We start from the raw sequence: 27870 nt of genomic DNA, 5'->3' as shown, positions 1-27870 counted from the left end.
CAGCCATGGCTCGGAAACGGCCTCCGAGCTAAGCCCGGAAATGGCCTCCGAGGCCCTTCTCAACCCCACACCAGGTGGCCACCACCAATTGAACTTAATTGGCACTGTTTGGCAGTCCTGCTTGATTTATTACAATAATGGAAAAAGAAAAAATAAATCTGTCCTCTGGAAGCCTCCGGATTCACTTACACTCTTGTTCAGATCATGTTCCCCGTACACATAGGGCTATTTCATGAATTTTCCCACCACCAAAAGTCTGAGAGGACCCCTCGTTCTTTTAAGGAGGAAGGACATCTGTCCAAAGGCATCTTTTTAAAAATAAGTTTTAACGTTGTTCAGGCATGGGAAGTACAAAGAAGAAAACATTTAGTGACCCATGTTTTCACTGCCTAGGTCACTTCTGCTGGTAATAATTGTAACACTGGACTAGTAGTCATACATAAAATTTGAGACTTTAATGATTAAAAACTATAAAGTAACAAGTGAGAACATCTGTTCCCACCCTTTCGAATGGTAACAGCTATTATTTATTAAGAGTTTTTTATGGGTCCTTCCAGAAGGACCCTCTATCTATGTGTATATACATTCTTCTAAATTTACTAAAAAATGCTCTACATTATGTTCTGTACCTTGCTTTTTTTCTTTCTTACCAAATAATACGCCTTGGCATTCTTTCCTGATCCACCTCATTTTATCAGCACACGGTTTTTCAACATAGGGATGTCCCACAATTTACTTAATCGGTGCCCTATCAATGGCAAAGCACTTTTTAAAGACTTCATTGGGCCCCTGGGCAGTTAACACGCTATTCACCAGTAAGAGAGTAGAGACCCCTATTTCATTCGTTTACTCAAAATCCTACAGCTCCAAAGATGATTCAGCTTGGTCCACAACATCTGGCAAATACAACCACAGAGCAAAGCATCAGCAAAGCTGGGGGTGGACGTGTGGTATAAAAAGTCATTTGCAATGCATCAGAATGAAGATCACTTGTAATGATGTAAACACCGTCAGTTCTAGAAGACTCAGTCATGTGACCGGGCCAGGTGGTATTGCCCTGGGTGACATCGATGCAGCAATGCTTTACCCAGAGTTCGGATTTACAATGTCTCAGAAGCCTTGCCACACTGAAATGCCTTATTTTATTCAGAACGGGTGTATTCTCTAGAGCTGCTGAGTCCACAGAGCTAGCCCTGTTTTCCTATCACCAAGCTGCCTTGATAGTAGAACCATCTTTTATTTATATGTGTGTGTGTATGGGTGTGTATTTTTTTTTTTTTTTAATTCTCCAGAGAAAGAGACCTTCGCATTGTCCAACTTTAATTCTACCAGGGAATTGGGGTGATCATTTCGGGTAAAATCGAAACTAGCCTCTTCTGGCCACTTGCCAACTTGGTGTCCTAGGCGTGTCACCTAACCATTCTAAGCCTATAAAATGGAGTTAATGATGCCTACCCCATGGGGTTATTGGAATGATTAACTGGACAATATACGTCCACAGGAAACATATGGCATGCCCCCACTTGTATACTTAAACACACATCTAATACGTTAATCTGAAAAGAGAGATGTCTGGAAAGATGTTCCCCAAAATGTTAACCCTGTTTTTCTCTTGGGGTGGGATTTCTGGAGGTTTTTTTTCTTAGTTTTTTTTTTTTTTTTTTTCCATACTGCTTGGTTTGCTTGTTTGGGGGATTTAAAAAAATTGTTTACAATGATCAGGAAATACTTTTACAAAACACATAAAGCCATTTTCAAAATGAGATAATGCAAATAAAGAAAATCACACAGTAAGTGCTCAATCAATGGTAGATGTTATTACTGTGAAAATTTATCATGAAAATATGGGTCCTTCAATCCCAGAAAATCATCATTTAACTATCTTTAAGACCCACAAAGCTCAATCTTTAAGAACATGGTCTTTGGAATCAGACAGTTCTGGTTTAAATTGCAGTTTTGTATCTTTTTTTCCCCTTGTCAAAACCCTTCACCACTTATAGTTGCGATTCTTCCATCTGTGAAATAAAATGCTTTTCTCTCATCCAATCACCCAAATCCTACACAACCTTCAGAGCTTTCAGTGTTTCCAGCTGCCCTGAAAACAAGGAATTCCTGAAGTACTTGCAGACTTTGTCATTCTTGAGGGCCCTGGATATAACAATGGAACGTGGTCATAGCCAACAGAGCTAACTCCTTACACAATATCTATTCTTCCCTCTCTCTTTACCAATCGATCTTTAATTTTATGCAAGGCAGCAATGTGCACGGTATTCCTGATCAGAAAGGATGTGTTCAACTTTCATATATTCTTTGCCCTTAACTCTTCCCCCTGTTCCCGCCTAAAGCAAGACAATGACACTTAAAGGGTCAGTAGCCATTTTTACAACTGTAAGAGCCACCCACTAAGAATGACAGAACAAGAGAGCAAAAGAAGTCAGGTCTTTGATGACTTCAGGGAGAGGCTATACAACTCCTAGACCACATCCCCCAACCCCCTGTTTCATGAGAAAAATAAATCTTTACTGTGTTAACCCACTGTTGTCAGGATTCTGTTACATGCAGCCAAATGCAATCCCAAGTGAATATACTAATTATATGCTTACTGTGAGGATTCAAATAAGATGTTTCTTGAGCACTTAGCCTAGTGCCTAGAGCAAAGGCATAAGTTAAATACATATTTGCTGATGAGTTCCAGTTTTCCTTCCTCGTAAGAGGGAATTAGGAATTGAAAAATACGTCACAGACTGTAATAGAGAGTTGGGAACTTTATTTATTCGGTACTTTGGAAAGTTCTTAGAATCATGCTCAGCAGACAAGAAGGGCTTTATAAGTATTTGATAAATAAATAATGAAATGAACAATAAACAAATAAATGAATACATAAGGAATTGTCATGAAAATAAAAGATGTCACAGTGATAGAGACACAGAGCCCCTTCTGGGGGGTACACAGGGAAAGGCTCTTGGAGGAGGTGATAATGAAGGTCGGACCTGATCCATAAGAAGGGGCCAACTATGCAACTATGCAAAGGTCTGGAGAAGGACACTGCAGCCAAAGGGAGGCCTGTCCAAGGCTCTAAGATAGGTGAGTTTGTTATGATGAGGGAATAGTCTTCCTGAAATCACCAAAGGTTTGCATTTGCAAGCAGAGAGAGGAATACATAGGGTATTCCATACAGAGAGTAAATCCACATTTTACACTGCCTGAAACTTACACAGCTTGGGAGACCCTCTTTAAGGAAAAGAACATTAAAGTACAAATATGAAATGGGGCTTTGGAAGGGAGCTTTGCAAGCAAAGTGAGTGGCTCTGGAGCTCAAGCTACATGAACTTCAGAGAAAATCTATTTCAGGCTGGACCTGAGGTGATAGAGAAAAGTAGACTTAACATACAAATTATTCAGTCTCTTTTGGTACTCAGAGACCGATTTGAAGCAGATGGAGTGAAAAAGTTGGCCTTTATGATAAGGATCCAGGATAGCTCACTGGACCCAAGGATGAGAACCCAGCTGGGTCAAATATATATGTTGCAACCAAAGTCTCAGACAAGCAGGACTCCCCCTATTTTATCGCTTTGTAAACCTACACAGGTGCTTTATTCTTGTTTTTCTCTTTGCAGATCAACTCCATGTACCTTTCTGACCCATGGAGCAGAAAACCATGGCCACCCACGTTACCTGCCATGCCTCCAACCACCAGTTCCCAGTCCAGCTTCCCAGGGAAGCAGTCTGATTGACAGACTTGAGTCAGGTGTACATCCTCAGGTCAAAAAAACCAGCACGATGGCAACAAAGAGACCACTCAACCCTGAGATGCAGACGAAGGCAGCTGCCTGAAAAAAAGGAATCACTGTGAGCCTGGGAGCAAACCCAAGAGGTGTCTGCCTCACCTGTTAGTCTCTGACTGCAGAGCAGGACTGTCCAACAGAAATATACCACCACACACAAATGTGAGCCGCATACATCATCTGACATTTTCTAGTAGATGCATTACACAAATACAAAGAAACAGATGAGATTGATTTTAATATATTTTATTTAACTCAACATATCCAAAATATGATTACTTTAACATATGCAATATATAAATATTTTACATTCTCTTTCACATACTCAATCTTTGAACTCCAGCGTGTGTTTTACATTTACAGCACATCTCAACTCGGCCCAGCGATATTTCAAACGCTCAATAGCCACATGTGGCTAGAGGCTATCATGGTGGACACGCAGATCTAGATTTCTTGGCTGAGATCAGGTTGATGCAGCTACTCACGTACATCACAGCAGACCCAAGTCTGTAACGATCAAACAACATTCTCTTGGTTGATGCCGTTATCATTACAGTGTGTCTGCTCTTGGACTCAGCTAAATATGCAGGATTAATCATCGCTGGCTTTCAAAGTGCACATAGCTCAAGCACATTTGCTGCCAAAATGCAATTACAGAGTTCTTTCTTTGATGGATCCAGAGTTAATGTCTTTGCACTTCCTTTATTCCAGAAATGAAATTAAAGCCACACACACACAAAAGGCCCACAGAAACCTACAGCTCCATCAGCAAATTGTTCAGCCTTGGTAGGAAGGTCATTAGACTGGTTTTATACAGAGTCCATAAAGCATCGGGAAAACAGATAAATGTCAAAATCCTGGTTGCTTGGTTGCACTTCAGCTCAGCCTCCCAAAGGTAATAAATGCACCTCTCCAAAGTGTATCTGTTTTCAGTTCGCTGCATCCAGGTAAGTAAGCAGTGCAAGGACATATTTCTTTTTCATTACATGTATTATTCCCCCAAGTTCTAGCCAACACAGATGTATATACAGGTTAGATCTGCTCCACCTCACTTGGAGAGGCTAGTTTCTATTCTGGCTATTGATTTTTCAGAAGGGTTTGGATGAAAAGACAAGATGTGACGAGTTTAGACGTCTCTAACTTTTCTGCCCAGAGGCAGTTTGTGATGGCTGCCTCGTAAATTGATAGCTACTATACATGAAGCATTTCTTACGTGCCAGGCAGGGGTGCTAAGCCCTTACAGACATTATGCCATTTGATTTTGCAACAATGCCATGGGTTAGTACTATCATCAACGGCCCCAACTTCTAGAGGAGGAAACTGAGGTTTCAGAAATATTAAGTGACTTGCCTGAAGTCACAGGGTTACTAAGCAATGAAACCAAGATTTGAACTCAAGTTGCTTGACACCAAAGCTTTAGTTACTAAGGCCTGCAGAACAATTAAGGGTGATTTCTGAAATAGAAGGCCATCCAAGTCTCACTTCCAGGGGCCAGACTTTTCACCAAAAGAGAGGATAGTGGAATGAGGTCACCGGTGGGCAAGGCTAAAAGGTGGCACAATGGAGCTCCTCTTTCATGGGAAAAATAAAGACAGATGTGCAAATGCCTGAGGAGGAAGCAAGTGACCAATCCTGGCAAAGAAGGGTTGGACTCGACTCTGCCACAAGCTCTGACCTCGCACAGCAGCCTTGAACAAGCCACCTGGCTTTCAGTAATGTAAAGATAATGGCTCTGCCAGGCCTCCCTGAGGGCCTATTTGGATTAACCAGTTAATGGTTATATACTAGTTAGAGTAGGCAAAGGGCCCAATAAAATCCCTACCCAAGCCTTTTGAATATAGAACTGAGCCCCTGTTGATGATAAAAAAATGTTAAAGGAAGATCAAGTTCTCTTCAGTTTTACTGCTTTAATTGAACCCTTTGGCAGTCCCAGGCCAGTCAAGAAAATAATAGCATGCCCATGTTAATTAGACAAATTGACTCTGAAAGACAACACTAGTAATGTTCTTAAAACCTGAATTAGTTTTGGTAACCTCAAGTGGAGGGCAGGCATGGGATAAATATTTATTGAAGGACTAAATGCACAGATTCAATGTTTAGCCAAGCACCTACTACGTGCCAAACAGTGGATTACAAAGATCGGGCTTTAAAAAGCTACCTTTCTGGGGCACCTGCACGGCTCAGTCAGTTAGGCATGTAACTCCGGCCCAGGTCAAGATCTCATGGTTTATGAATTTGAGCCCCCCATCAGCCTGTCTGCTATCAGCAAGGAGCCTGCTTTGGATCCTCTGTCCGCCCCCCTCCCTTCCCCATGCGTGCACATTCCCTCCCTCAAAAATAAAATAAACATTAAAAAAATAATAATAAATAAAAAGCCACCTTTCTGATGTCAATATTTTGCCTGGAGATTGGGAGTGACACCATATCACTCCAAATGTGGATTTCTCCATCAACGAGTTCTTGCACAATCAGCAGTATAAAGCAAACTATCAAAGTAAAGAAAATTATCAAACAATTTCTCAAAGCAAAGAGAAATTGAAAATTTGATAGCAGGTCTCTTGGCAGAATGGCCCTGGAAGACAGAAATCTACATTTGCCAAACACAGGAAAAATCACAGAATTTTCAGGAGCTATTTTGATAACAACTATAAAATTTAAAATATGCAGAGTATTTTCATCCTTTAAAGGACTATATCTACCCAGATTTCCACAAGGCAAGAATAAATAAGTTCCCAGTTGGAGGTGAAGGTCACATCTCAATTACATAACACTCTCTTGTCAATACTTACCTGTTTGGAAAAGTATGTGAAATGTGCACGTTTCCGTAGAAATAACCAGGCATTTGTCCAGCTGGTTTCCAAACTGGCTAGACCTTGTCAATCAGTTAATGCCTTACCCCCTGTGAGATAAACACATGAGAAGTCACTGTCAGGCTACTGTATTTTCTCAAACCCTAATTTGTTCATGCTTTTATTCATTCAACGAGAATAAATTGAGGGCCAACTGTATGCCAGACATTGTTCTAGACATGAATGAAACATGAACAAACCAAAGATCACCTGTCTTCCTAGAACGTACATTTTAGCAAATGTTTTCAATTCCCAATAGAACTTAACTGTGCTTCAACTGGTAGTTTTAACAAAATGAAATAGCCTTTTGGGCTAGTACTCAGATTTCCTTATGTTGATTCATTCTCTTGGCAAATACTAACCACTGGGCTATCCCGAAACAATACAAATATCTATTGAGATGGCAATCATGATTTCAAGGGAGCTCACTGTCTAAATGGAAACACAAGACATTTACAACAACAACAACAACAACAAAAACAAAGAAAACACAACCCAACACTACAGGGCATTAAATGCCATGAGCAAAGCGAGTAGAACACTGGGAAATTTCAGAGAAGAAAATTCATCTTCATGGAGAAGGTAACTAGGAGGCATCTGAATTAGGATTTAAAGGATGAGTATGATAAGCACAGGCAAAATGAGAGGAGGGTGGGACACACTAGGATAAAGGATTGTCTGTAAATGATCAAAAGTAACATCTTATTTTCTTGAGGCGCCTGGGTGGCTCAGTCGGTTGTGTCTGACTCTTGATTTCACCTCCTGTCATGATCTCATGGTTCATGGGACCGAATCCAGAGTAGGGCTCTTCACGTTGGGATTCTCTCTCTCCCTCTCTCTCTCTGCCCCTCCCCTGCTTGCAGGCACGTGTTCATGTGTGCATTCCCTCTCTCTCTCTCTTCCAAAATAAATAAATAATTTTTCTTTTTAAAATAACATCTGTGAGGGGCGCCTGGGTGGCGCAGTCGGTTAAGCGTCCGACTTCAGCCAGGTCACGATCTCGCGGTCCGTGAGTTCGAGCCCCGCGTCAGGCTCTGGGCTGATGGCTCAGAGCCTGGAGCCTGTTTCCCATTCTGTGTCTCCCTCTCTCTCTGCCCCTCCCCCGTTCATGCTCTGTCTCTCTCCCAAAAATGAATAAACGTTGAAAAAAAAAATTAAAAAAAAATAAAATAAAATAACATCTGTGGGGCTGGGGAGGGGGGAGCTCAGTTGGTTAAATGTCCAACTTCAGCTCAGGTCATGATCCCACAGTTCGTGGGTTCGAGCCCCGCGTGGGGCTCTGTGCTGACAGCTCAGAGCCTGGAGCCTGTTTCAGATACTGTGTCTCCCTCTCTCTCTGTCCCTCCCCCTCTCCTGTTCTGTCTCTCAAAAATAAATAGCATTTAAAAAGTAACATTTTCTTAAATATGTGATGGTGAAACAAATCTCTGAAAGCTGCTGTGGATTGAATGGTTGGGTCTCCCCAGAATTCATATGTTGAAGCTCTACTCCCCAGTGGTCCTGGAAGTGGGGTCTTTGAGAAATCAGGTCATATAAGTGGAGCCCTCCTGATAGGATTAGTGCCCTTACAAAAAGAGTCACAAGAGAGAGACGATCTCTCTCTCTCTCTCTTCCTGGTGAGGATACAGCAAGAAGGTGTCATCTATAAACCAGGAAGAGGGCTCTCACCGGAACCCTACCATGCCTGCACCTTGATCTTGGACTTGCAACTTCCAGAACCCTGAGGAATAAATATCTGTTACTTAAGCCACCTAGTATATCTTGCTACAGCAGCCCAAAGGGACTGACACAAAAGCAAACACTTCAACCTTGCTTTCAAACTTTTTTATCCAAATCAAGTTTAGAGCAGTTGTTGTCTTCAACTCAACTGAATGCTCAGGGTCAACCTACAATGAAAAGTTAAGGGTGGAAAATGGGTTTCTTTCTTTCTTTCTTTCTCTTCAGTTTATTTATTTATTTTGAGAGAGAGATAGAGAGCAAGCAGGGGAGGGGTAGAGAGAGAAGGAGACAGAAAAGCCCAAGCAGGCTCCACAATGCTAGCACAGAGCCCGATGCTGGGCTCGAATTCATGAACTGTTGACATCGTGACCTGAGCGGAAACCAAGAGTCAGACATGGAACTGACTGAGCCACCCAGGCGCCCTGAAAATGGGTTTCATCTCACATGTTCACTGTGGAACTGGCAGCTAGAAGTATTGTGTGGCAAGTAATTCTGAGGCTTCATTAAGGGTCAGCAGGAAAGGACCTGTGATTGATTACTGATGTCTGCTGCAGGCACAGGCTTCAGATGTGGTGGGTGATTTATTTGCCGTCCCTGGGTTAAGGTCAGACATCTGATTTGCTTAGGGAGGAATGCTGTGTCATAGTGGTTTTTAAACTGTTTTAGCAGCAGAACCCTTTGTTCAAATGAAATCTTACTCAAATTCCAATAGTTTGAAGAGGAGAGCAGTCCTCATTGAACAGGAAAGTCGGATGTCTAGAGTCCCAACCTCCCCCTCCTCATTCACAGTGGCACCAGGAGCACAGCCTGAAAAACCACCACTTTATGAGACTGTTGCTTTCTGGGTTACAAGACGAACAGCATTTAATTTGTTTAGCTCATATTCAATTCCACCAGAAGGAAGATCATCCTATTTTACAGATGCAAAAACTGAGGCCCAACGAAGTTAACTGATAAACCCGAGGCTGACAAAAGAAGGTTACTAATGACGTCAAGAACCAGAAGCCAGGCCTCCTCCCTCTTACAGGACCGTGGTGTCACCGTCTGTGACTCGGCAGCTCTACCAGAGCTTGCCATGGGCTGAATACCAGAGACCTCTGAGGAAAAGAGCTGGGTTGAGTTGAAATAAACATGAGAAAAAGAAGATGGTCCTGCCTCTCTGTCTGAAATTCTGCCTCGCTCTGCCCTCCCCTACATATCTTTTCCACCAGCCCTGTTGTCAGTGACACTTTAGAGGTCTGTGTCCCTGAGCAGCTCAGGGCCCCCGGGGGCTCAAGTTTCCTTCTCACTTCCTCAGACTTGCAGGAGAGGTAACAACCTGAGCATGACCCCTCCTCCTCTCTCCTCAGCTATTTCTTTTCTTTTTTTTAAGTTTACTTATTTATTTTGAGAGAGAGAGTGCGCATGCGTGCATGCACAAGTAGGGGAGGGGCAGAGAGCGAGGCATACAGAGAATGCCAAGCAGGCTCAGTACTGTCAGCACAGAAGCGCCAGGAGGGGCTCAAACTCATGGACCTTGAGATCATGACTTGAGCCAAAGTCAGACGCTTCACTGACTTAGCCACCCCGGCACCCCTCTCCTCAGGCCACAAAGGGCTGACGTAGGGTGGTCACAGTGGGTCCCCCATGTAAGCCACTTTACAAATTATACAGCGCTTTTCTCATCTCCCCAAGCCCACCCCACCACCTCATCACTTGTAGCCTGGACTACTGTGGCAGCCTCCCTCCCCACCTCTTCTCCCCTCTTGGGCTCTGGCCTCACCATGTTCCCTTCAACTTCCCACACCGCAGGAAGCCATCTTTGAATAATGCAGATCCGGTCATGCCTCTGTCTAAAACCCTCCAGCAGCTTCCCATTTTCCTTAGTTCCTCATGGAAAGACCATTTAATTATGACAAAGCGTGTGTGTGCATGTGTTGCAGTGTGCACATGCACTCTCAAAAAGGAGGGTGGTTTACGATATTTAAACTGGGACGCGAAAGTACTATAGGCTCCCTAGGATACACAGCAAAGTATATTTATTTAGGTCCTGACTCATTCCACAAAGGAACTGGAGCAGCTGGGTATATAATATGTCTCCTGGACAAGTAAAAACAGGATGCTTTCTCAGCTATGTTTTGGAAACGTCAATTCTGTGGTATGAACCAACTACAGTGTAAAATAAAAATAAATTAGCGTCTTATTATCTTAAAAGCCCCGAAAGGAAAGGAAAGGGCATATATCTGCAGAGGTGCTCTATCACAGCATCAAGATGATTTCTGGATCACTGAATGGGCATTCTGAGGTGCATTAGGAGAAACGGAGTCAATACCTAACACAGTAGCCTGTGTGTCAGTATTTTCCTAGCACTGGCTGGCCCCTAGATCCTAAGTCAAGAGGGCTACAAAAAAGCAGTTGAATTAAGAAATGGGCAGAGGATCTGAAGAGACATTTTCCAAACAATACATGCAGATGGCCAACAGGTCCATGAAGAGAGGTGCTCAACATCACTCATCAGCAGGGAAATACAAATCAAAACCACAATGGGATATCACCTCACACCTGTCAGAATGGCTACTATCAAAAAGATGAGAAAAAGAAAGTGTGTTGGCAAGGAGGTGAGAAAAAGTGAACCTTTGGCACTGTTGGTAGAAATGAAAATTGGTGCAGCCACCACAGAAAACAGTATGGGAGTTCCTCAAAAAATGAAAAATAACCACTATATGATCCAGCAATTCCAGTTCTGGGTATTTATCAAAAGAAAATGAAAACACTGACTCCTCTTCATTGTAGTATTATTTGCAATAGCCAAGACATGGAAACAACCTATATCTATGGATGGATGAATGGATAGAGAAAGAGAATGGGTGCGTATGTGTTTGTATATGTACACACAATGGAATAGTATTCAGCCATAAGAAAGAATGAGATCTTGCCATTTGCAACAGCATGGATGGAGCTTGAGGGCATTAGGCTAAGGGAAATAAACTAGTCAAAGAAAGACAAATACCATATGCTCTTACTTACGTATGGAATCTAGACAAAACAAAACAGTAAGTTCATAGACAAAACAGAATGATGGTTGCTAGAGGTGGGAGGTGGGAAGCTGGGCAAAATGGGTGAAGGGGGTCAAAAGATACAGACTTTCAGAAAAAAAGCACTTACTATAAATTAGGCAATACATAATATTTCAAAATTCCAAAGGTACAAACATGCCTGTAATAAAGCCTCCTTCTCATCCCTGTCTTTCAGCTGCCCTGTTGCCCTCTTCAGAAGCATAATAGTCCATGCATACATTAGCCTGCATATTCACAGTTTTTATTTTCATTCAAATAGTGGAATTATATTCCCAGTGTCCTTTGCCTTGCTTTTTCCCCCTACCTGGCTTTTTCACTCAACCATTTATCCTGAGACCCAGCTTCATTACATGTGACTGTCATGAACAGTGACTGGGCTGTGTCCTTGGGATTCTTCTTGGGCCTGAGGGATTTTGTTCCCACTAGAACAAAACTGTCTGACTTGGGGCTGGGGAGTTGGGCCCATATTTACTCATATTCACTGACCCTGGAGCTCATCATCTAGAGAAAGGCAGTTGCTGTCCGGGACCAGCAGGGCAGTACTTGGGGTCAGACAATCAGCACCAGCCCTCCTCTGCACATCACTCAGGGACACTGGCTTATTTTTTTTCTTTTTTTTTTTTTTAATTTTTTTTAACATTTTATTTATTTTTGAGACAGGGAGAGACAGAGCATGAACAGGGGAGGGTCAGAGAGAGGGAGACACAGAATCGGAAGCAGGCTCCAGGCTCTGAGCTGTCAGCACAGAGCCTGATGCGGGGCTCGAACCCATGGACCGTGAGATCATGACCTGAGCAGAAGTTGGCCGCTTAACCGACTGAGCCACCCAGGCACCCCGACACTGGCTTATTTTTAGAGCTTTTAAATAATTTTTAATACACAGGAAATGCACAAATATATTTCTGTGGAAAAAAACGTTTGAACAATTCAGTTGAAGTAAAAAAGCCAGCCCCTTTGACTCCCCAAACACATGTTCACTGTCTACACAGAAGGGTCTACCGTAGCTTGGGTGTTTTAAGACTTTTGCTCTGTGGGGAAGATTGTTTTGGTGTGTTTTCCTACGTGGGAATCATATTCTTTACACCGTACAAGTTGCTTTTCTCATTTAACATTTTGTCTTGGCCCTATTTCTACTTCAGAGTATGGAGTGGGTACTTTGTCCTTTGTAACCACCACATTACGATTCTATTGTATGGATGTATCGTAGTTGATGTAAGGATCTTCCCTTTGATGAGCATTCAGGTTGTTACTAATTTTTCAATATCCACATCAACTGGCTTCTTTCACAGCATATGGGAAGGCAGCTCCCTTCCCAGGATTTCTGAAGATTCCAAGGTCACTTGTGTTTTCCTGGTCACTTTCTGTCCCTGTCCTGTTCTTGAATCCACTAGGGGCTTCTCTATTCTTGCCTCTCCCCCCATGCTCATTATTGCAACTCTTCCTTCTTTATCATCCCAACACCAACAATTTCACTAAGGTTTGCTGGTAAAGGAGAGGGATCACAGCACAATAGTGAACAGGAAACACATTACAACAAATACCAGGCATCGTTCTTCTGGAAAACTCCTTGACCACTGTACCTTGGGGAGGAGCCACTGGCTGAACTTCTCAGGCCCCTACAACTTGCCAGGTTATCTCCTCTCTCACAAGGGCCCTCTGGCATCTTTTAAATTTCATTGGCCAAGGAATAGCTGCTCAATTCCTATTGCTTTATTCTTACCTGGCATGGAAATTTTACAGCATGGTTAACAGTAACTCTGCTACTTGCTTCCTGTGTGACCTTCGATAAGTTACATAGCCTCTCTCAGCTCCAGTTGCTTATTATGTAACAGAAGCTATATTAGAATGTATTTAAAGCCCTCAGCACAGCATCTGGTACATTAGCTCATATCATATCCATGAGGCTATCACCTCTCACACTGGGAAATGACCCATCAAGGTGTTTCCCTCTCGAAAGAGCAGTTACTGGCCTAAGTGAGTTCTACCACCAAACAGGTAGTTGTGTGGTTGTTTTTTCTTTTTAATATTTTATTCTTAAGTAATCTCTACAGCCAACGTGGGGCTCAAACTTATAACCCTGAGATCAAAAGTTGCACACTCTACCGACTGAGCCAGCCAGGAGCCACCCCCCTCTGCTTTTTTTTTTTTTTTTTTTTTAAGATTTTATTTTTACCATCAGGAGGTTTTGAAAAGAAGTGTTTTCTTCTCCATTAGTGGGTTCTAGAAAAGCTCCCTTTCAGCTTTACTCCTTACAACTGTTGCTTATGCAATGCATGAGTTCTTGGAGGTTCATGGCCAGCATGAAAAGAGGTCTTGGGCAACTTAAGTGTGCTTTATCCAGGCCACAGAACCGAGATTCAATGCAGTCCCTCCCCTTCACTCTCTGCCATCATCCCTCCTCCACCCAGGGGTTCAAGGCAGACATCTGGGAGTCACCCTTGAATTCACTCTTCCCTTACCCCCACCCTTAGGCTCCCACCAAACCCGGCTGGGGTTACATGCAGATTCTACAGCCCCAGTACTCTGAGCCAGGACACCGTGGGCTCCCCCACCCCCACTCCCACCGCTGCGGCAGTCCATCGTCCACCAGGCTAGCAGAGGCATTCGAAAACATAAACCAGACCATTTCCCTGTCCTGATTAAAACCCATCAGTGCTTCCTGTGGCCTTCAGAGTGAAATCCAAGCTCCACGGCAAAGCAGGCAAGACTCTGGCCAATCCCCTCCTACTGCTTCTCCAGCTCTATCTTCTGGGGCCTTTACAACTCACCCCCCTTCTCCTCCTCTAACCACCATGCCACCCGCTCTGGGCCTTTGCACCATCTCCTTCCTGGAGCACACCTCACGGCCACAGCTGCCGCGGTGGGTCCCGCTAAGCTTGCCAACGGCAGGGCAGAGAGGCTTCCCCTGACCACCCACTCTAATCAGCCCACCCCTCCAATTTCTCTGGCTCAAACCACCCTGCATATCACCTTCCAGGTCTCTTCTTGTGGATGTGTTTACTGTCTGCTCCCCACAAAACAGGGGGCTCCGCAGAGGCAGGCACGTTGTCTTGTTCACTGCCCTGCACCCCGTGGGATGCACAGTAACCACACGGTATCTAATGGGTGAACAGACAAACGACTACATTTACAAAGAAAATGAAGAGGAAATCTCCAGAGGAGTGTGTAATTGGAAGACACACGCCAAAGGAGGGTCCCGTGGGAGCTATCTCTCCATACTGGAGCCTGGAGCCTCACAGTGAGACAGGCGTAGGTTGGAGCCAGGAGTGAGGTCCCGAAGTCCCAGGGCCTCCCATGGCCTCCTGAGACGGGAGAGGGAATGTCTCCCCACCACTCACAAGTGCCTTGATTGGCACAGCCAAAGGGCAGGGTTGCTGCCTCCACTGCTGATTTCCATGCAGCACGGCCCTTCTTCCACCCACCAGAGAGCCCACTGAGTTGCCATAGCAACAAAGGACTGCACCAGAGTCCAACAGGGATGTGTGCATCTCCCAGCACTTCTGTGAGGGCGAGGAAAAGGGGGGCTCAGTCCAGAGTTGTGCCCTTGCTCTGTCTGCCTCTGGCCTGACCTGGTCTAAGCAAAGCGCTCTCCTTGGCCCCTCCAGCCCTACCTCATGGGAACATCAGAGGAAGCTCTCCCTTCACAGTCCTCTCCTCTGTTTTCTCTCTCCCGCTGTGGAAGGAAGGCCTCATCTCTGTATCCTGTCCAGGCCCACAAATTGGCCAGAAGAACAAAGGAGAAGGATTCTCTGATGGCACATAACTCTCAAAACAGTCTCAAGTATGTTTTCGTTTTAAATACAACATCGTTAGTCTGAACGGTCATCTCCTGGAGTTTTCCAGTCTCTGTTGGCTGTCTTTTCGGTCCCCCTGACGAAGGCAAACCGGCTTTTTAAATCCCCAGAAGCTAACAGCCCTTTGAGCAAGCTGCCGTGAAGCAGTTTGTAACATTCGTCAAAATAATGACAATATTATTTACCACTCTCTGAGTAAGTATGGGGCGTGCCTCACCTCTCTCAATCCTTACATCCACCCTGAAAGAAAGGCATTATAGTCCCTCTTTACATGCAAGGAAACTGAGGCCTGATCTGTCCTGGAGTCACACAGTGGCCGAGAGGCCAAGCCGCCATCTGCACACTGCACTCTCAGACTCTGAAACCCAAGCCATTGGCCACCGCTCTGCATCAGGAGGCAAAATCAGCAACATGGAGTGACACATTTTGCGTCCCCAACTCCAGCCAGCCCCGTTAGTCCTCACGTGGCCCCCTCCCGGCCACCGTGGCCAGCAGTTGTTGGCTCTGGCCCCACGCCACATCACCCCCGCAGGGATCTGACAGCAAGTAGCTCAGAGTGGGAACAAAGGCAGCTTTTTCAGCCCCTTCTTTAGAAACCTTGACTCCTTGCCACAGAAGCACTCCGTGGATTGGCTGCTACCATGGCAACTGGCTGCTGGTCTCTGCCCAATTATGTCAGTCCAGAACTGCGGTGCCTCCGTGTCCATTTCCTGCCCAGGCTCCCAGCCTGCCAGTCCAGCCCTTCTGACCTCCAGGCAGTTTTGAATGCCTACGCTTTCTAATTACAGCTGCCTTTCAATTCCCTGCTCCTGATGAAACCTTTGTAATCTGCATTGAACTTCTCCTCCCCGCAGCCCTTTGTCATGCTCGGCTGCTGGCTCTTTATCTGTGGTTTATGAAGCACCAATTGTGTGCCCAGCCTTGCCTCCAGCATACTTGTGCACCTGATGGGCAGATAACTTGGACACACAAATTTCAAACATCCGGGACTCAGTGTCTAGCACCGAGCTCTGCTGCAATTGTGACCTGGTAGGAGGTCTATGGTGGCCTGATTTTAAGCCCAGATTTCTTTGTTCAATGACTCATGAGCACCTACTATGTTCCAGGCACTGGGGATACCATGTTAAACAACTCAGCATGGAACTTCACGTCTTCCTAGGGGAAAGGGGTGATAAAAGTAAACAGGTAAACAAACATGACTTGGGGAGTGGGAAATGTAGTGAAAATAGAAAGGGGCTGAGGAGCTCTGGTCCCGGAATGGACATTTTCCTCTGTCCTCATCTAAGCTTCTCACTTCCAGAGGGAGGGGCGCACCTGAGGAAGCAGGGGGGAGGAAGTGGTGCTTGGTGCCCAGGGGGCATTTCTGGATGCAAGTGGCAGAGACTAAACTTAGGGAAAAGGATTTTTATTTAGGCAATGATGCAACTGGGAGTCTGAGGCCCCAAAGTCATCAGGACTCTATCACCATCTTTTCCCTCTCTCTGGCAGTCAGCTTCCTTCCTTCTCTTTGCAGTAGCTTTTCCCACAAGACAGGCAGCATGGCTGCTGACACATCCTGTGAGCTTTACTTTTCCCAGCCGCAGTCATGGAAGACAGCCTGACCTCAAGCATTCTCCCATTTCAAGACCGTAAGACTGTAACTCCAGGCCACTTGTTGGCCTGAATCAGAAGTTCCCAGCCTGACTAACCAGCCAAGGCCAGGGATAGGATCAGAGTACTAACAAGGAGGCTGCTGAGTTCTTTGTAGTTGGGAAAGGCAGACAGTACCAGGGTCCAGACCATCCTCACAGAGGGAGACCCATCAAAGTGTGTGCCCCTCCACCCCCTCCCCACACTCCTGGTTTCTTATTTTTATGGTCTCAGTTCTGTTCCTGAGAGGTAACTTTGCCCCTATGGCCTGGTTCAGTCCCAACTCAAGGTCACACTCTGCTCCGGGGACTTCTCTGCCCATCTTATCTTTGTGACCCTCATGTGTAGTCCCACCAAACCCATGCAGGACCCAAAGTCACCACTAACTCTGGTTGTTGTGTACAGCAGGTTTGACTGAAGGCCTAGGGGGTAACAGATGGGAAACACTCCATAGCTCAGAAGAAGACCTACATATGCTCCACACATTGAAACAATTCTCAGTGCCTTCTATCCTTAGTGCTTACTATGAGGAAATCACATGATTTCCCTTCCTCTTTGACCTTTCTCTTGGAACTCCCAGCAGGAACCGTGAAATTCCTTATTACTTTCTAACGCAGAGGTATTCAGCTTTCTACCTCCACTCAAGTCACATTCCTGAACTGACCCTGGTGTCTCCTAAAAACATGTGAATGTGCTTTGCTAAATTAAAGAACCTTCATTCTAGGGTGCCTGGGTGGCTCAGATGGTTAAGTGTCTGACTCTTGTTGGCTCAGGTCATGATCTCAGGGTTCATGAGGCCGAGTCCTGAATCAGGCTCTGTGCTAGACATGGAGCCTGCTTGAGGTTCTCTCTTCTCTCTCTGTCCCGCCCCCTGTTTACACACTCTCTCTCTAATAAAGAAGAAGAAGAAGAAGAAGAAGAAGAAGAAGAAGAAGAAGGAGAGGAGGAGGAGAGGAGCCTTCATTCTGAGCCTACAGAAGTCAGGAGAGGTTTTCAACAGTCATTATTTGCTTGGCTTATCTACCAGCAAATTCTTAGGGGTCCTATTCCCAATGGCCAGAGCAAGGACAGGAGGTCGGGGTGGAGGGGTTCATTCACAGAGCCTAGTTTGGCCTCAGGATAATGTGCTATCCCCCTCAGTGCTGAGCTTGTGTAAGGTTAGGAAAACTTGCATGTGGTATATCTTACCACGTCTCCTCTGATGTTAGATGGGGTTGCATGCTTATCCCTCAGATATCTTTTGAGGGATGGGCTCAGCAGGTCATACACTGGCTCAACATCCTGAGGGTGACACAGAGGAAGAATGAATGGCTCCCAGACTGTAGAGGTTAGTGATGCCTCAGCAAGGGACACAAGATCCCATTCAGAGAAAAGAAAGGGTAACACAGACCCTCTCACCCAATGTCAGCTATATTTTCCAGCTGAGAAAGTGCAGTTCCATGCTTGCATTCCCAGGACCTGCCTTTTTCACTCTCACTGGGGTGGGGATCCGCAAATGCTAGAATTCTGACAGAGTTGCCGCCTCTGAATCTCCCTACTGGATTTGTGAAGATTCAAAGATGACAGTCATCTGGGAAGCCGTGCCCTTACATGTTTCCCGCTGCCTGAAGCTATTTCTGTGAACAATCAGAGCTTTCTTTCTCTATGGCCTCAAAAAACCTACGCAGGGGTAGTCTGCCCACGTAGGGCACTCATGTAGCAAGCCTTGTCTTAGAGACCAGTTTGAATGTTCTGGAGGGATGGGAGCCAGAGACAGGGAAAACAACTGTCCATTCTGCTTCTGTCCTATTCTCCCCCAAAGATTTCACATGAGGAGAGTTACAAATATCTTGATGTTCATTCCTTATAAGTCTAGGTTCTTCTCATTATCTCAGACTTCTTGGAGCCTGACCTATTATTGGACTCCTTCTGACTTTGTGGTCTCATCAAACTGCAGGCTGTTTCTGCAAATGCATTTGACTTTGAATATAGGGGCTAGGCTACATAGTCACTGAGATCCTTTCCCCTTCTTACAAAAGGGAAGTACTAAGTTCATAGAATGAGCACTGGGCCACAAACCAGGTAAGTTTGGGGATCTGGTCCTAGTTCTGATAAGGTGTGACTTTGCTCAAGTCACTTGCATCTTGGGGCCTTTGGTTTCTCATCCATCAAATGCATGGCTCGACAGAGGCAGTTTTCTAAACCCTGGCCTCTCCTCTGTACCTTTGTCCTTTTTGCCACACCCGTGTATCACCTGTACTATTATACACTGAATTCAACATTAATATGTTGAATTACCTTTTTAACTTGGCTTCATGATAAGCAATATATCCACGATATCACATATTTAATGTGCTATTTTAATTTTTTTTACCATGTGCTAAGACAAATACTTATTTTTAATTATACTCATCTGTATAATCCCTGAAACCTTCCTGAGTACCATACACATAAACCACCTTTGAGAAACACTGAATTGGAGCATAACTTTGAGAATGCTCTTTACCCTTATTGTGAAATGCTAATAATCCTCAAAAGGAAAAGGAATTTCAGAAAGGAAAAAATTTGTCATTCCTAAGCCAACAGCCAGCATGACCCTTGGAACAAAATGGTCATGTTTTGACAACTTTTTCTTTCCCATCACGGGTGACAGGACCCAACTCTGATTTTAGTTTCTGGAGGCTGAGGAATCTATAGAGCCCCGCCCACTGCTCTCCCCTTGGATTTCCACAGGGCCTACTGAAGACTACAGTCCCCAAGTAGCCCAGGCCTGCCCCTGTGCTAGGTGGTGGGACTGCTGTGGCCAAGTGGAAACGGCTAACGCAAATGATGGGAAGGTTGGCCTTTCGTCCTAAGCACGCGATCCCAAGGTCAGAGCAAGTCTTGCTGGCTGGCAGCCTCCTCCAGTTCCCTTCACCGGCACTGCTTCCTGGAACTATTTGGATGACATAATGCAAGAGACTCACGGGGATCCTCGGCTGGAACTCTCTTCTCTGGTAAGGCACTGGCAAGCAAGAGAGAGGAGGGCTGAGCTCCTCAGGTGAGAGAGGGAGAAGAGATAACACTTCCCTGGTGAAAAAGGATACTTGCACAATGAAAGAAAAAGTGAACAAATCATCAGTCGTCAGGGGTGACCTTCCCCACTACCTCAGGGATTCCCAAATCTGGCTGATCATCAGAATCACTTGAAGGACTTTTATAAATAAAATTCAACTATCCCTGTGCTATTATACAGCAACTCCACTCCTTAGTATTTACCCATGAGAAATGAAAACATATTTGTGGCACCTTTAGTCATAATAGCCGAAAACAACACTAAAAGGCCCGTCAGTAGGTAAAGAGAGAAACAAACTGAGGTATAGCCATAGGGTAGAATACTACTCAGCAAGAAAAAAGGATAAATCCCAAAAACTTTATGAGAAGTGGAAAAAAAAACAGACACAGAAAGTGAATACTGCATGATTATGATTCTACGGATATGACGTTCAAGAACAGGAATGACTCATCTATGGTGATAGAAATCAGAACAGCGGCGATCTAGGCAAGATGGGGATTGATTTAACTTTCTGGGGCTGTGGAAATGCTCTGTACCCACACATTTGCCAAAATTCACCCAATTATACTCTGAAGATCTGTGCATTTCCTCATAGGTAAATTTTACCTTAATTTAACATATATATAGATTAAAAAATATATATGTGGATATAGATATACATTATAGATTATAGATAATATATAGAGATATATTATAGATTTTATAGATTATATATTATATAACATAATATATATAAAATAATTATATGTATTAGATTTTATAATATATATATATATATATATATATATATATATATATATATATCTCTCTCCTTTGGCCCCCATCCAATTCCTAGTAAGTCAGCATCTCCAGAGGTAGAATCTGGAAATTTATATTTAAAAAAGTGATTAATCAGGTTTGGGAACTTTTGGATCCTAAGAAAGCTTTGACTGACTCTCAGTTACCAGATTTGGGGTAATCTGCTACTAGAAAGAAAGACTAAAATAACAGCTACTGCTTATTGAACACTTATGTAATAACCCCACAAAGCGGGTATCATTTTCTCCATCTTACAGATTAAACAAAACAAAACAAAACCGAGAGCAAGGCACTTGCCCAAATCACACAGCTGGTAAAGAGCAAAACTACTTAGCCTAAGTCCTCTTTACTACAGATACCTCATTCTTTCCACCATTCATTCATTTATTCAAATAATCCAAGCCAAGTAAGTATTGTGTGCTTTCTTGGAGCCAAGCACTCGGCCGGGCATTATGCCATGTCAACCTCTCTGAGAAGATAGTAAGGAGGACTGATGGGTGAGTAAGATGAAGTCTATAAGGCAGCATTTACCTTTGCTTTATAGACTTGGGGAGGAAAAGGGATCCAAGTCCTCTTTCAATTTTCATTATTCAGATGGTTTAGGGAAAGTCCTAGGGTTTATGGTTATATAAGCATAACTAAAGGAAGCCTCTGTGCTGCTTACTTTGGGAACTTTCCAGAGCTAACACCAATAGCAGGTAATGTTAAAAAAAATGGGCTAAAATCATTACGGGATTATGAATAATTCACAGGCATCCCCTATTACCCATTACATTTTGTTCTACATAATTGCTTCCTGGGAATCTGCTCCCAGGGCAGGGAATTGGGACTATACATGAAATTGAATATTTCTGCCTTTGACAAGTAAATTTAAACAAAATTGTGAATTAGTTTCAGTCCCCTGCTGCCTATCCCCTTTGAGTCGATAAGACAGGTCCTCTACTGAACAAAATAACCGTGCAAGCAAAAGAGTATAGCTCTCTTGAAAGAGAAGTGAGGTCCCAGTTCCTATTCATACCAGGAAATGTTCCGAGGGTTCTAAATATGCTGGAGGATTTGGGGCAGGATGGGGGACTAGAAGAGGGATGGCTAGGAGAGAATTAGAGTCAAACCAGAAAAAGTACTCTGGGTAGTATAAAGATGGGACTGACCAGGAGAAGAGTAATCCTTCTTTAAAAATTGAGATGGGGCACCTGGATGGCTCAGTCCATTGAGTGTCTGACTTTGGCTCAGGTCATGATCTCGTGGTTCTGTCCCCCTCTCTCTGCCCCTCCCCCACTTGTGCTCTCTCAAAAATAAATAAACATTTTTTTAAAATTGAGATGTAATTCACATACCAAAAATTCACCTTTTAAAGTGTACAAGTCACTATATCCCACGCCCTGGCAACCATTGATCTACTTTCTGTCTTTGTGACTGGCTCCTTTCACTTAGCATATTTTCAAATTTCATTCACGTAGTCTCATGCATCAGAAAGAATTCCATTCACTTTTATTGCTGAGTCATATTCTATTGTATGGATATACTATACTTTGTTTATCCATTCATCAATTAATGGAAGAAGTTTGGGCTATTATGAATAATCCTACCATGAACATTCGTGTATAGGTTTTTGTGTGAATATATGTGTTCAATTCTTTTGGGTATATAGCTAGGAGTGGAATTGCTGGGTCATAAGATAACACCTGTTCAATTTTTAACTTTAAAAAAAAATTTTTTTTAATATTTATTTATTCTTGAGACATAGACAGAGTGTGAACAGGGGTGGGGCAGAGAGAGAGGGAGACACAGAATCCAAAACAGGCTCCAGGCTCTCACTGTCAGCACAGAGCCCGACGCGGGGCTCGAACCCACGAACTGTGAGATCATGACCTGAGCTGAAGTCAGACGCTTAACCAACTGAGCTACTCAGGCGCCCCAATTTTTAACTTTTTAAGAAAATTTATTTATTTTGAGAGATAGGGAGAGAGCAAGTGGGAGGGGAGCAGTGGCGGGGGGGAGAGGGGGGAGAGAATGAGAGAGAGAGAGAGAGAGAGAGAATCCCAAGCATGCTCTATGCTGTCAGCGCAGAACCTGGCACAGAGCTCCGATCCCACAAACCATGAGATCATGACCTGAGTCAAAATCAATAGTCAAACGCTTACCCTACTGAGCTGCCCAGGCACCCCAACGTGTTCAATTTTTTTAACATGTATTTATTTGGGGGCGGGGGGGACAGAGAGAAGAAGCTGGAGGAATCAAAATAGGCTCCAGGATGTGAGTGCAGACACCAACGAGGGGATCAAATTCACAAACTATGAGATCATGACCTGAGCCGAAATCAAGAGTTGTCCGCTTAACTGACTGAGCCACCCAGATGCCCCACATGTTAACTTAAAAAAAAATTATTTTAATTCCAGTATAGTTAACATACAGTGTCATATTAGTTTCAGGCGTACAATATAGTGATTCAACACTTCCATACATCACCGGGTGCTCCTCTGGAGAAGTGCCTTCCTTAATCCCCATCACCTACTTCACCCATCCTCACCTCTCACCTCCCCTCTGGTAGCTATCAGTTTGTTCTGTGGAGTCTGTTTCTTGGTTCTCTCTCTCTTTTTCCCTTTGCTTGTTTGTTTTGTTTCTTAATTCCACAACAGAAGTTCAATTTTGGGGGGGAAGTATCCAACTGTTTTCCATAGTGGCTGCACCATTTTACATCCTCCCGACAGTGTATGAGGATTCCTCCTTTTCTAGCAATAACCTCTAGCAATACTCTTGCTTTATCTTCTTTATCAAAATTTATGTTCTATATAGTAGTCATAGCTTATCTGAAAACCTAACCTACATTACTGGTATCATGTGTCATCCCTCTGGATAACACCTTTATAATTTAAGAGAGCTTCCTGGAAAGAGCCTAAATGTCCATCAACTGATGAATGGATAAAGAAGATGTGGTCTATATATATAATGGAATACTACTTGGCAATGACAAAGAATGAAATCCTGCCATTTGCAGCAACGTGGATGGAACTGGAGGGTATTATGCTAAATGAAATAAGTCAGTCAGAGAAAGACACATATCATATGTTTTCACTCATAAGTGGAACCTGAGAAACTTAACAGAAGACCATGGGGGAGGGGAAGGGGGGAAATAGTTACAAACAGAGAGGGAGGGAGGCAAACCATAAGAAACTCTTAAACACAGAAAACAAACTGAGGGTTGATGGGGGGAGCAGGGAAGAGGGGAAAATGGGTGATGGGCATTGAGGAGGGCACTTGTTGGGATGAGCACTGGGTGTTGTATGTTAGCAATGAAACATGGGAATCTACCCCCAAAACCAAGAGCACACTGTATACACTGTATGTTAGCCAACTTGACAATAAATATTATGTAAAAAGAAAAAAAAGAGCTTCATGGAGATACACTAGTACATTATTCAGGACACTTCCAAATTCAAATTATCTGAAGCAAAGAGAGGATTTATTTACTCATGTAGCCGGGAAGATAATCAGGTAGCCTACAGAATCTTAAGGGGAAATTATAGGAACCAAGGTTTCAGCTTCAGGAAGAAGTTGCCTCACTTTCTCTCTTGCCCCTCCCCCCTGAATCTCCCTCTTGTTTCTTGTTTCTTTGGTGTCTTCTTTCCATGACACTCTCTCCACCTCTCATCTCTGTCGCCTCCACTTGGCCTCATTCCATATCAGGTTCTTTCCATGTACTAGAAAGACGGCCGCCCGCTGCTCAGACCTACATCCTCCCAATTTAGCAGCAGTGGGGATAGTTTAGACTTAGGGACGGAGACCTTCTCGCCCACCATCATGTAAGTCATGCCATCCTTGTATCAATAGCATGTCCAGGAAAACGAAGTCTAAAATGTGTGGCCCCCACTGGCTCCCACACCCACATTTGGGGCCGGATCAGAAGAAGGAGACCTTCTCTGAGACTCACCACCTAAACTAACTACCGCCTCCTTAGTCATTTCACTCTGTTTGCAATTTTACTTTTTCCAAATGAGTGGAATGGAATCTTTTTTTAGAAAATGGAGGAACAACTTCAGTAATTGAAAGCACTTTCTGTTTTACTCTCAGTGGATTCCAAAATCTGAAAAGGACTCTCAAGGGACTTCCAAAACTTCTCGTTAGGTTAAACACCTATTAGAGCCCACGTGTTAAAAAAAAAAAGAAAACGAGCTGAATCCTTGAATGTTAGAGCTGGAAGACTCTGTGGCGACCACCTAGTCCCCCAACTCATTTTACACTGGGAGCAACTGAGGCCCAGGATTGGTAGGGTTCTGTCTGGTCACACAGATGAAAAGCAGTAGAGCTAGCCCCAAACCCTGATGTCCAGGCCATGCCCTTTCTTCTTGACCAGGCTTCTTGTCTGCACCCTCCCTTAGGCGCACACTCAGATAAAAAAAAGCGGGGGTGGGGGGTACTCCAGATTCATAGTAAGGGCATAAGAAGGACGTGCTGAATGTACGTACGGACTTCCTAGTTGCAATTTACTCTGGGCATCGCAGGGACCCAATTTATGCTGTGGGGAGGATTTCTTGCTGAAATCAGCACTGCCTGGGCCATAATCTTGCTGTGAGTCACAAACTGCACAGGAAGTATCTGAATGAGATTTCTTTAAGTGAGAGAGAAGTGAAGGGTGAGGAGAAGAAATATATGCAGGCATTTTGGGAACTGAAATGAAGAGCTGCAATCAACAGACTCACCCAACATGAGTCCCACCCCTGTGTAATGCTCTGTGGGCAGTGCGGACGCCGTGGACACAACCTTCTCCTTGCACACATGCTATTCAGAGAAAAGACATACTTCTGGGACACATTTTAGAATCTTCCCCCCCCCCACATGAATGTGTAAGAGCTCTTTATACGAAGAGTTTCATTCTTGTATATCTTGTAAGTGTCAAATATTTCTGCCCAGCTTTCATTTCTCTTTTACTTGTTTTCATCTTCTGCAGTGTTTAATTGTCATATGTGATCTTATCAATTAATTATTTCTTTTGTGCTGGCTAAGCTTTGATGTCATAATTCAATATCCTTCTCTACTTCATTTTTTTTAACCGATGAAAGTCATTTCTTATAAACCCATTGAAACTTCCCTTAAAAGCCCGAGTTTGCAATAATTTGAACAAGACAGACTCCCATATGCACTCTACTTAAATGTATCCAAATTTTCTTCCAGTACTTTTGATTTGTTTTGTTTTGTTTTTAATGTTTACTTATTTTGGAGAGACGGAGAGACACAGCATGAGCAGGGGAGGGGCAGAGAGAGAGAGGGAGACACAGAATCTGAAGCAGACTCCAGGCTCTGAGCTGTCAGCACAGAGCCCGACGCGGAGCTCAAACCCATGAACCATGAGATCATGACCTAAGCTGAAGTCAGGCACTTAACCACCCAGGTGCCCTTCTTCCAGTACTTTTGTACACTTAACTATTTCAATTATCTGGGATTCAATTTGGTGCAAAATGTGAGATAGGGATCTAAGTTTTTGTTTTCTTGTTGTTTTTTTCCAAATGGCTAATCGCTTATCATAATAACACTTACTAACTAGTAATTCTCTTCACTTCCAGTAATGTTTTCTAGCAGTGCAGACTGTGAGGATGCATGCTTGGTTGCTGTTGTTTTAAAATATGTGCATAAATCCATGCCACTTTTCTCTTCAAAGGATGGAATTTAACTCCCCTCCCCTTGAGTGTCAGCTGGTCTTAGAAACATAATAAAGCAGGGGCGCCTGGGTGGCTCAGTCGGCTAAGTGTCCGACTTTGGCTCAGATCATGATCTCACGGTTTGTGAGTTCGAACCCCACACTGGGCTCTGTGCTGACAGCTCAGAGCCTGGAGCCTGCTTCAGATTCTGTGTTTGTCTCTCTCTCTGACCCTCACCCACTCATGCTCTGTCTCTGTCTCTCTCTGTCAAGAATAAGTAAACATTAAAAAAAAAAAAAAAGAAAGAAAGAAACATAACAAAGTATAATGGATGGTGTAAGTGCTGGTGTGTGACTCATGAGGCTAGGTCATAAGCGACATGCAGCTTTCTTCTTGCTCTTTCTTAGATCATCCACCCTAGAGCAGGGCAGCTACCAGATTCCACAGCCCCCACAAGTGCAACAGGGAACCTCTGCTCCCTCAGAGTGCCCCAGGTCTGTCGGGGAGGCGCTGAGAAGAGCCTCACAAGAGCACACAAACCAGCCTATCTCTGTAGTCACCAGGCAGCTTCTTGCCTTTTTTTTTTTTTTTTTTTTTCTCTTTAGCACCACTGCTTCCTGACTGTGGCTTAGGAATCCCGTTGGAAAAGCATCGCTTCTGCATAAACCATCGAGAGAGGCCCTGGAGCAGAGTGTTTCCTGGGGGTTGAGGATGGAATTGCTTCTGAGCTACAGCAGGCCACCTGGGTCCTTGAGTGGCTCTGCTTTGCCCTGAATTTTGGGGTGTCCAGCTTGAATTGCTCTATCAGTTTCTTTCTATAAGTCCCTCTCTCTGTAGAGTGCTCAAGGCAAGCCAAAGGAGTAGGTAGGGACACAAGTCCTTGTATCTGCTTCCAGACATTTATCGTCTCTCCCACAGAGAAACGTCCCGTTAATTAGATGGAGCCATGGAGCTCCATGGCGATATGGATTAGAGCCCTAACAGCAACCAAGACACAATGCTCTGTTATTCCCCAAACCCTTTTTATAGACCTCACCTAAGAGACCCCTTTGGTCTCTCTGTCTCACCTAGTTAGCACTTACCTTCTCACAGATAACACATTCCCCTTCCTTGGTCCAGATATCGCTTCCTTGAAAAACCCAGCAGCTCCCTCTCTGCCCCAGGCACATGACCTGCCTGAGTTTCTGCATTAATAGCTGACCTAGCATTCTTAGAGAACCAGTGCCTCTTGCGCATCAGATCTAGGAAGGAGCAACTCTGTGTTCTAGAGAATATTTTCTTGCCCTCTTGCCTTCAAAATGGCATTCACTGAAAAGAGACAGGGTTTTGCTGTCAAGACTGGGGACGAAGCCGCTCAGAGAGACAGACGGGCAGCCTTCAAAACATGCATACAAGCCTTTTTAACAAGCAACTCCACTGTTGGAAAAAATTTAAAGACAAGAACAAAGATTTAATGGCAAGGGTGCTCATTACAACACCGTGTATGAGAGTGAAAAATTGCTAATAGCCTAAACGCTCAAGACTAAGGGTACTGATAGATTATGGCACATCCATAAAATGGAATACCATT

General features: G+C 44.0%; 1 long non-coding RNA gene across 1 annotated transcript; it reads right to left on the bottom strand.

Annotated features, from left to right (window-relative positions):
- Positions 1-4045: 4045 nt before the first annotated feature.
- On the bottom strand, positions 4046-27488 carry LOC116738064. Its single transcript, XR_004343595.1, has 3 exons — positions 27383-27488; positions 6575-6684; positions 4046-4292 (listed from the first exon to the last, which is right to left on the bottom strand). It is a non-coding gene; the product is annotated as an uncharacterized LOC116738064 (long non-coding RNA).
- Between the last annotated feature and the right edge of the window lie 382 nt (positions 27489-27870).

The sequence above is a fragment of the Lynx canadensis genome, chromosome A1 (genome assembly GCF_007474595.2).
Source record: "Lynx canadensis isolate LIC74 chromosome A1, mLynCan4.pri.v2, whole genome shotgun sequence".
In the NCBI taxonomy this organism is placed as follows: domain Eukaryota; kingdom Metazoa; phylum Chordata; class Mammalia; order Carnivora; family Felidae; genus Lynx; species Lynx canadensis.
This window is presented reverse-complemented; position numbering and strand designations above follow the sequence as displayed.